Source organism: Etheostoma cragini, chromosome 1 (assembly GCF_013103735.1).
Source record: "Etheostoma cragini isolate CJK2018 chromosome 1, CSU_Ecrag_1.0, whole genome shotgun sequence".
Classification (NCBI taxonomy): domain Eukaryota; kingdom Metazoa; phylum Chordata; class Actinopteri; order Perciformes; family Percidae; genus Etheostoma; species Etheostoma cragini.
In genome coordinates, this window is record NC_048407.1 from 8,162,234 (window position 1) to 8,171,435 (window position 9,202).

General features: G+C 39.4%; 1 long non-coding RNA gene across 1 annotated transcript in view; it reads right to left on the reverse strand.

Annotated features, from left to right (window-relative positions):
* Window positions 1-1,419: 1,419 nt before the first annotated feature.
* The window catches only part of LOC117945354, a 17,267-nt gene continuing 9,484 nt past the window's right edge, over window positions 1,420-9,202 (reverse strand). The window contains exon 3 of the long non-coding RNA XR_004656781.1: window positions 1,420-1,429. This is a non-coding gene — a long non-coding RNA (uncharacterized LOC117945354). The remainder of the gene's footprint in view (window positions 1,430-9,202) is intronic.

Consider the following 9,202-nt stretch of genomic DNA (forward strand, 5'->3'; position numbering starts at 1 on the left):
GTGTACATTCTTTTTGTAAAAGCCCCATCTTCTCACTTTAGTTGCAAACACTCAACACAATCCATCCTCATGCTTCTGATTGTCTGATTAGATTTCTGAACGTTGAAACTTGGCCAGAAACTACAAGATTGTGAGGGGACCAGATAATTATGGATTACAAGGCTTGGATATTCTAATTCCTTGGAGTGTTTGCGATTTAGGAAATCAAAGTTTATGACTATCTTCCACCGCTGTGGATAAAGACACAAGGACAAAGGTAGGGATGCACGCTCGATTTAGACAGAAACGGTGCAGTGTTTCTTAACTTCATAACGTGATTATAACCGCTGTAAGTAACCTTATGCTTTGTGCGGGGGCCGTGTGCATGACCGTGTTGGTGACGATTTAATGCTTGCAATTCATGAATGAAAACATGTTGTGGAAAAACAGGTATCGGTTGACGAACCGTGCTGTCGGAGAGGTTAAGGGTCTAATTAATTTGGCTGGCAACTGAGACTATTTGGTTTCAGGTTAGATACAGATTGTGGTGGTGGTTAGAGAAAGGTTGCTTTAGTGGTTAAAAGGAACCAACCTTGGTAGCGGACAGTGCATGATTAGCAACAATGACCCAACAACTCAATGCAGTAAGCAGCAAACTCCAAGCCTCATCTGTTTTCACAGTATAACCAGCAATGTTCCTCAGTGTTTTATCTCGAAATTTCTTAGGCTTAAAGCAGTGTGTGTCAATTTCAACTCTGTTTTAATATTGTACTTGAGTACTGATCCCCTGACTGAAGGCCTGCATTTCTATTACTTTAAAAACCTTTACAAATAGAGATAGATGAGACATTCACTTGCATAAAAGACAGCCTCATAGAGCCAAAAAAACATGCTGCAGGGGATCAGTCACCAATCAAGTGTGACAGTCTCCTCCTCAAAACACACAAGTCAACATTTGAATATCTGCTGCTTTAGCCCTCTGAGACAGTGGATGCCAACTAAACTCTATGAAAACTGATTTTCCACAAATTATTACTCGTTATATACGTTCCCTCCTGATCCAATCTAATAATTGCATCTGGAAATGAGCCTGAGCTAACACATGCGGCTGCGACACCCACATTCATTTTGAGTTTGCAAAATTCATTTAAATTGCACATTGTTCAATTTCAATGGCCTCTCTAATGCTCTTGAAAAAAAGACGAACTAGACGAAAGATGTTTTTGGGTCTGTGTTATTTATACATGTAACATGTTTGTGTTCTAGACACCATTAATATTAGCAGGGATTCTGTTAGACAAGGCTTTCTTTAACAGATTATAATTCATGCTCAGGTGAATGAAGGACACGTGTCATATGCATCCTGCAGCTCATGGAGGCCAATGAGATGGCACAGCCGCTGTGAATCAGGCAGCAGTAGATCATCCTTGGCGAGCAGCCGTTCCTTCGCCTTGGGGCCCACAGCAAACTCATGACATTCTCATTTATCAGCAAGAATCCCTCAAATGCAGCACAGGCTGAGTAGAGATAATGTTGTCATAAAATCTGCATAAAATCCACTTATTTGTTTTCAATACTCGATGATTGGATTTATTAATTCTCTAACATGGATAAGAATAAACACTTCATCGCCAGCCATGCTAGCAAGATGGCAATGCCGGACTGTCGGTTGGTCCACTACCATGGTCCAAACTGAATATCAATTACTGTTAGACGAGGTGGCTGTGGTTCAGGAGGTATAGCTGGTTCATCTTTTAATCACAAGGTTGGCAGTTCAATTCCCGGCTCCTCCTGGTGGTTGTGTTGAACCATCGCTGTGTGAATGAGTGAATGAGAGACATATTGTAAAGCATAGAGGCCCTCTGCAGTTTAAGGAATGTAATATGGTTTTTGTGGACATTCATGATCCCCAGAGGACAAACCCCACTTTCTTGGCGATATTGACTTTTAATGAAAAGTCTTACACAAATATCGGATATATTGCCATGCAATTTGATACATATATTTGTGGTTCCCAGACAATTTATCTTAATGACTTTGGTGATCCCGGCCTTTTCTTTAGCTCCACGATGAGGTTTGCTTTGTGGTCTTCTGTAAACTACTTCAACAGCTACTGGACAGATGGCCATGACATGTCTTAAGAAGATTTATAACTTTTGGTGATCTCCTGACTCTTCTTCTAGGGCCATCATCAGGTCAAAATTCAGTTTGTCCAATACTTTGGTTTATGACCAAATACTTATAAGTAATAATATTTTTCAAAGCGGAGAAAGGGAATGACCTCATAAGGGGCAAGATTCCAGATCTACCCATCTGAGCTTTCATTTTCTCAAAGGCAGAGCAGGATACCCAGGGCTTGGTTTACACCTATCACCATTTCTATCCACTTGGAGACCACAGGCAGGCTGGGGGAACACATATTAATGTATAAAACCTCAAAGTGAAATTTTCATAGCATGGGACCTTTAAAAACCTCTGGTATTTATCATGCTTTCCCACTCCACTCTGTATTCTAATGGATTTTCTCAAATAGCGTCTCTTTTACCTAATTAATAAAAACATTCCTATTTTATATTTTTGTCTTGCAACATTTTTTTGTGCAAACATTTTTATGTTTTTTATTATCTTGAATTTGTTTATTTACATAGTACCATACACACACACAGAGTAATGCATGACAGGTTTTCTACCTTATAGAAGCAGAAATTCAGCAACAGAATGGGCCATAAATTATGTATAATAACGGTAAAAACATTTCACATACAAAAGACTCATATAAATTTCCCTTAAAGCAGAAGTAGCTAATGAGATGATATTCAATTGGTATGATACGGATAAGTAAGAAAATAGACTGTACACTTTGTAATTGCCGGTGTTAGGCTTTAATAAATAATTTACATAAAATATGCAAAGAGTAATAACACAGTGTTTCTCCTTTGAAGTATGATGTATGCTGTAGGATAGTTTTGTTTGCATTAATTAAAATGCTGTATTACTTTCAATAGACAGGGACAATGATGATTAGCTTCAATTGTGAAACATGTTCAAAGAACACTTTGCAGAATTACATTATAAAAAGTGCTTTGAATTACCAAATACATCGATCAGTAAGAATTAGGAAAATTTAAATCAGTTTTATCAATTGGTTTAAATGAGTGCTTGTGGGTGAGCACCCTGCACCCAAATAGGCCGTCAGTGAATACATATTTTAAAGAGACAAATGAAGAAATGGTAACCGCAAAATTGCAATAATGAAGTCAAGTTAAAATAACCTTTTGGTTGAGGTCTGGTATGTTATTCAGATTACCTGTGTGAAGACAGAAACCATTTGATGGGTGTGCCATCTGAGCACCAATCCAACTATTGTTTGAAATGTGGCATAAGAAACCTGTATTTTTTATTTAACATGTTAGACAATAAATTCAGCGTATTTGTTATTCTCAACTTTTCTTTACTTTACTATTTATTCTGGCTTGCTCCCTTTTCCATTTCTATAGCTTTTTCTCACTCTGTTTCTAGCCTGCCGCCCACCCCTCCCTCTCCGCCAGCGCTCTTTTCCCTGCTGTCAGTGTGTGACAGATCGATGCTGTATCCTTTCGGCTTCCCTTTGCAACTGTATTCTCCTGATAATTGAGCTCAGCTGGTCTCCCAGGGGGCCACTGATTTTCACAGGCGCTTCGTGGAGCTCACTCTCTCCTTTGCCATCTACATCATCACTCGCTCCCTCCATCTAGTCACCTTTTCTACCATCTTTTCCCCCACTTGCTGCTGCCACATGTGAAACCCCTAAAACCAATACCCCAAAGCTCTTATTGGTTTTGATTTCCACCTGGAATGTCATCTCTCTGATCGTCTAGTGCCTGTTGAGCGTGGCCATGCCACACTCACAAACACATTCTCCCATTTACAAATCCAAACTTTGTTAATTCAAATAATGATGGAAAGTCATTTTGGTCAGTTTATACTGGAAACAGATGGAAATTCATAGTTTCTCTGGCTGCAGATCCAAATTGTAAACCATGTCATCAAGATTGCAGGTAAAATGCCCTTTTATGTTAAGGTTTAGTTTGTTGTTCAGCCATCTTACTCTGCTTATTTTGATTAGATTTTGATATTGGAATTCTCTGTCATTTGATAGTGTCAGTGATCTCCAAGAGATTTGTGACCTGCAGAGAAGGTAAAGCAATACAAGATAAATAATAATTCAAAACAAGGCACATGCAGTGTTGTTGCGGCGTCAGAAGCATGAGGATGGATTGTGTTAAGTGTTTGCAACTAAAGTGAGAAGATGGGGCTTTTACAAAAAGAATGTACACTCACAAGATGGCTTTATAAGGTTGAACCCTAATACAGTCTGTACTCTATGTTCTTAGAGTGAATTCTTATTGAGCATTTACATGAAGGTGTAAATGAGATCAGCAGAACGGATGATGTGTGAAATAGGTCCCTTTCCTTTTCATTAAATGTTTGTAGTTGCAGCAGGTATGTTGAATGCTTTTGAAGGTTATTGTGCAACACTTGCTTGCGTGTGTCTGTGTTTCTCGAATTAAAAAAAAAAAGAATACAGTGTTATAATGTATTATGTGATCTCACATAGGACACAAAAATGCATTGTTGCATACTGCATATGAATTTATGGGTGTACCAAGAATGGAGCATGAAATGAAGGGAGGGAGATAGAAATTAATGGTGGATTTTGATTCATTTGCACCAGAGGCTCCCAATTATCTTTTGATTGCACACACTTGCTATTTTATAAGCAACGCAGCAAAGTCATTGAAGTGTGTTTAGGCAAGCTGGGATGTTATCGGACTAGAAGGATCCTAAATACATTGTATTTGCTGTTTTGGTTTGGGATGCAGTTGTATAGCATCCTCTTCCACAAATGGTTAAAGATCCCATGACATATAGACCTTAGTGGTCCCCTAGTACTGTGTCTGAAGTCTCTTTTATATAGACCTAATTTGTCCCCTAGTACTGTATCTGAAGTCTTGTTTATATAGACCTTAGTTGTCCCCTAATACTGTATCTAAAGTTGCTTTTATATAGACCTTAGTGGTACCTTAATACTGTATCTGAAGTCTCTATTATACAGACCTTAGTGGTCCTACTAACAACTAGTTGTTGCTTGCTCTGGAGGAAACTACTGGAACTGTTGGGTCATTGTAAATTCTGGAGTGTGGTCTATATATGTACTATATGTATAGTGTCTTGAGATAACTCTTGTTATAAATTGATACTATAAATAAAATAAAATTGAATTGAATAAACAATGTATCAGAAGTCTGTTTTATATACCACTTAGTGGTCCCTAATACTGTATCTGAAGTCTTTTTCCCAAAATTCAGCGGAACTACAGCCACTAGAGCCAGTCCCACAATGAGCTTCTATTAGTATGTGCCATTTCTGAGTCTGTCGCTTTTGAGGAGGAAGGGGGCGGCAAGGTGGAGGCTGGGGTTGTGCCCTTGACCCCTTGCCACTTTGCTCGTTTGAAATCCATGATGTCTCTCTCTCTCATGGGTGGGCAAAGCAGAGAAAGGGGAGGTAACTGATCTGGACTCTTGCCCCTTATGAGAAAGGGAATGACCTCATAAGGGGCAAGATTACAGATTTTCACTTTCCAGCTTTCCTTTTCTCAAAGGCAGAGCAGGATACCCCGGGCTGGGTTCACACTTAATGCCATTTCTAGCCACTGGGGGAACAAAGGCAGGCTAAGCGAATGCATATTAATGTTAAAACACCTCATAACATGAAATTTCTATCCCATGGGACCATTAATTAGTGATAGCATACAACATGAGAAAAAACTGTTTCACAGTTTTTAACAGAAGTGCTTAGAATTGACTTTTCACACGGTTTGTGATGACAATTTAGTTTCAGAACATGCTTATGTACGGAAGATATTTCCTATGTGCCACACCAAAACATATCAGTAAAAGACAATTTTTCCACAACCCACAAACAGGAGCAGTTTCATTTGTTAGTAGGCAGAACAATTCAATTCAATTCAATTCAATTTTATTTATAGTATCAATTCATAACAAGAGTTATCTCAAGACACTATACAGATAGACCACACTCCAGAATTTACAAGGACCCAACAGTTCTAGTAGTCTCCTCCAGAGCAAGCAACAGTGCGACAGTGGCGAGGAAAAACTTCCTTTTAGGCAGAAACCTCGTTCAGACCCAGGCTCATGGTAGGCGGTGTCTGACGGGCCGGGTGGGGTTGGAATGAAGAGTGGCAATAACAAAAATAGACAAAAATTTGTAGTCTGTAGCAGTTCTTTGTAGTAGTTTGCGGCATAGCAGGACGCTGTGCGGCATTACAAGGCACAGCAGGACATAGCCGGGCACTGCAGTGTAGCAGTAGAACATGGCATCACTGAACATGGAGCGGGACCAAGGCGACAGATGCTACCCTGATTTTGGAGCCTCTCTGATCCAAGGGAACATTCTGGGGAAAAAAGAACATTAGGACTCCGGGGAATGACTCCCCAGAGCTAGGTTAGTAACAAGCATTTCTGGGACATGGATGCACATAAATGAAAAGATGGAAAGATAGAGGAGAGAGGAGCTCAGTGTATCAAAATAAGTCCCCAGCTGTCTAAAACTATTATTACAGCAAAAACCAAGAGAGACAAGGTAAAGAGAGCTCCAGCCCGGTCGGGCTAGAACTCAGGCCAAGTCTCCCTTTAGTTTTATTATATTCTTGATTACATGATAGATACATCTGACAACTATGAAGAGAAGCAAGTGGGCCGGGTTAGGCGGACGCTGCGACTCCTCACTCCCTAACAATATTCAATTCTATGCCCTAACTATAAGCTTTATCAAAAAGGAAAGTCTTAAGCCTACTCTTAAACGTGGAGACGGTGTCTGCCTCCCGGACCCAAACTGGAACCTGGTTCCACAGGAGAGGAGCCTGATAGCTGAACGCTCTGGCTCCCGTTCTACTTTTAGAGACTCTAGGAACCACCAGTAATCCTGCATTCTGGGAGCGTAGTGCTCTTGTAGGGTTGTAAGGTATTATGAGCTCTTTAAGATAAGATGGAGCCTGACCATGAAGAGCTTTGTAGGTGAGAAGAAGGATTTTAAATTCTATTCTAAATTTATATGAAATTTGCTTTAAGTGGGAATTAAAGGACATGTCTTGGTCAAAGATAACTCCAAGATTCCTCACAGTGGTGCTGGAGGCCAGGGTGATGCCATCCAGAGTAACTTTGAATATCTTTGGATAATGCGTCACGGAGGTGCTTGGGTCCGAGAGCAATAACTTCAGTTTTATCTGAGTTTAACATTAGAAAAGTACAGGTCATCCAAGTTTTAATATCCTGAAGGCACGTTTGAAGTTTAGCTAACTGATTAGTTTCATCCGGCTTGATTGATAGATATAACTGAGTATCATCTGCATAACAATGAAAGTTTATGGAGTGTTTCCTAATAATACTGCCTAAAGGAAGCATATATAAAGTGAACAGGATTGGACCAAGCACAGATCCTTGTGGGCCTCCATGACTAACCTTGGCGTGCACAGAGGATTCATCGTTAACATGAACAAACTGAGATCGATCTGATAAATAAGACTTAAACCAGCTTAGAGCAGTTCCTTTAATGCCAATTAAATGTTCCAAACTCTGTAATAAGATATAATGGTCAATGGTATCAAATGCAGCGCTAAGATCTAATAACACAAGTACAGAGATAAGTCCTTTGTCTGATGCAATTAGGAGGTCAATAGTAATTTTCACAAGTGCTGTCTCTCTGCTATGATGAACTCTAAATCCTGACTGAAAATCCTCAAATAAGCTGTTGCTATGCAGAAGGTCGCACAGCTGTTTGGCAACTGCTTTCTCAAGAATCTTAGAGAGAAATGGAAGGTTAGATATAGGTCTATAGTTGGCTAAAACATCTGGATCAAGGTTTGGCTTTTTCAGAAGAGGTTTAATTACAGCAACTTTAAAGTGCTGTGGTACATAGCCTGTTAATAAAGACAAATTGGTTATATCCAGTAGCGAAGTGTTGACTAATGGTAAAACTTCTTTAAGAAGCCTAGTCGGGATGGGATCCAAGAGGCAGGTTGATGGCTTAGATGAAGAAATAATTGAATTAAATTGATAAAAATCAAGTGAAGCAAAGCAGTCTAAACATGTATCTGGTTTTAAAGCTGTTTCTAAGGTTCCTGAGTTTAGAGATAAGTCAGTGCCAGTTAAAGGCAGGTCTTGGTGAATTTTGCTTCTAATAGTTATAAATTTATCATTGAAGAACCTCATAAAGTCGTTACTACTAAGAGCTATGGGAATACTTGGCTCAGTAGAGCTGTGACCTTCCGTTAGCCTGGCTACAGTGCTAAAAAGAAACCTGGGGTTGTTCCTATTTTCCTCTATTAATGACGAGTAGTACGCTGCTCTGGCATTACGAAGGGCCTTCCTATACGTTTTAAGACGATCTTGCCAGATTAAACGAGAATTTTCCAGTTTGGTGGAGCGCCAGATCTTCTCAAGTTTCCGCGATATTTGCTTTAATTTGCGAGTTTCAGTGTTATACCATGGAGCTAACCGTCTTTTTTTCATTATCTTCTTTTTTAGAGGGGCAACAGAGTCGAGAGTCATTCGTAGCGAGCCTGCTGCACTATCAACAAAATGATCGATTTGGGAGGGACTAATAGCATAGTAGTCCTCCGTTACTTTGTGATTTGGTAATGAATTAAATGCTAACAGAATCGCATCCTTAAATTTAGCTACAGCACTATCTGATAGACATCTTGTATAGAAGGTTTTGCCTAATGGCGTGTAGTTCAGCAGTATAAACTCAAAAGTTATCAAACAGTGGTCAGATAAAAAGGGATTCTGTGGGAACACTATTAAACGTTCAATTTCAACACCATATAACAAAACCAGATTGAGGGTGTGATTAAAAAGGTGAGTCGGTTTATGAACACTTTGAGAGAAGCCAATAGAATCTAAAAGAGAGATAAACTCAGTACTAAGGCTATCATTCTCATCGTCCACATGAATATTAAAATCCCCTACAATAATAACTTTGTCCGTTTTTAGCACTAAGTTTGACAGAAACTCTGCAAATTCGGATAAGAATTCCGAGTATGGACCAGGTGCTCGGTACACTATAACAAATAGAACTGGTTGCTTTGATTTCCAACTTGGGTGTGAAAGACTAAGAACAAGACTTTCAAATGAATCATAATTTAGTTTAGGTTTAGAGCTGA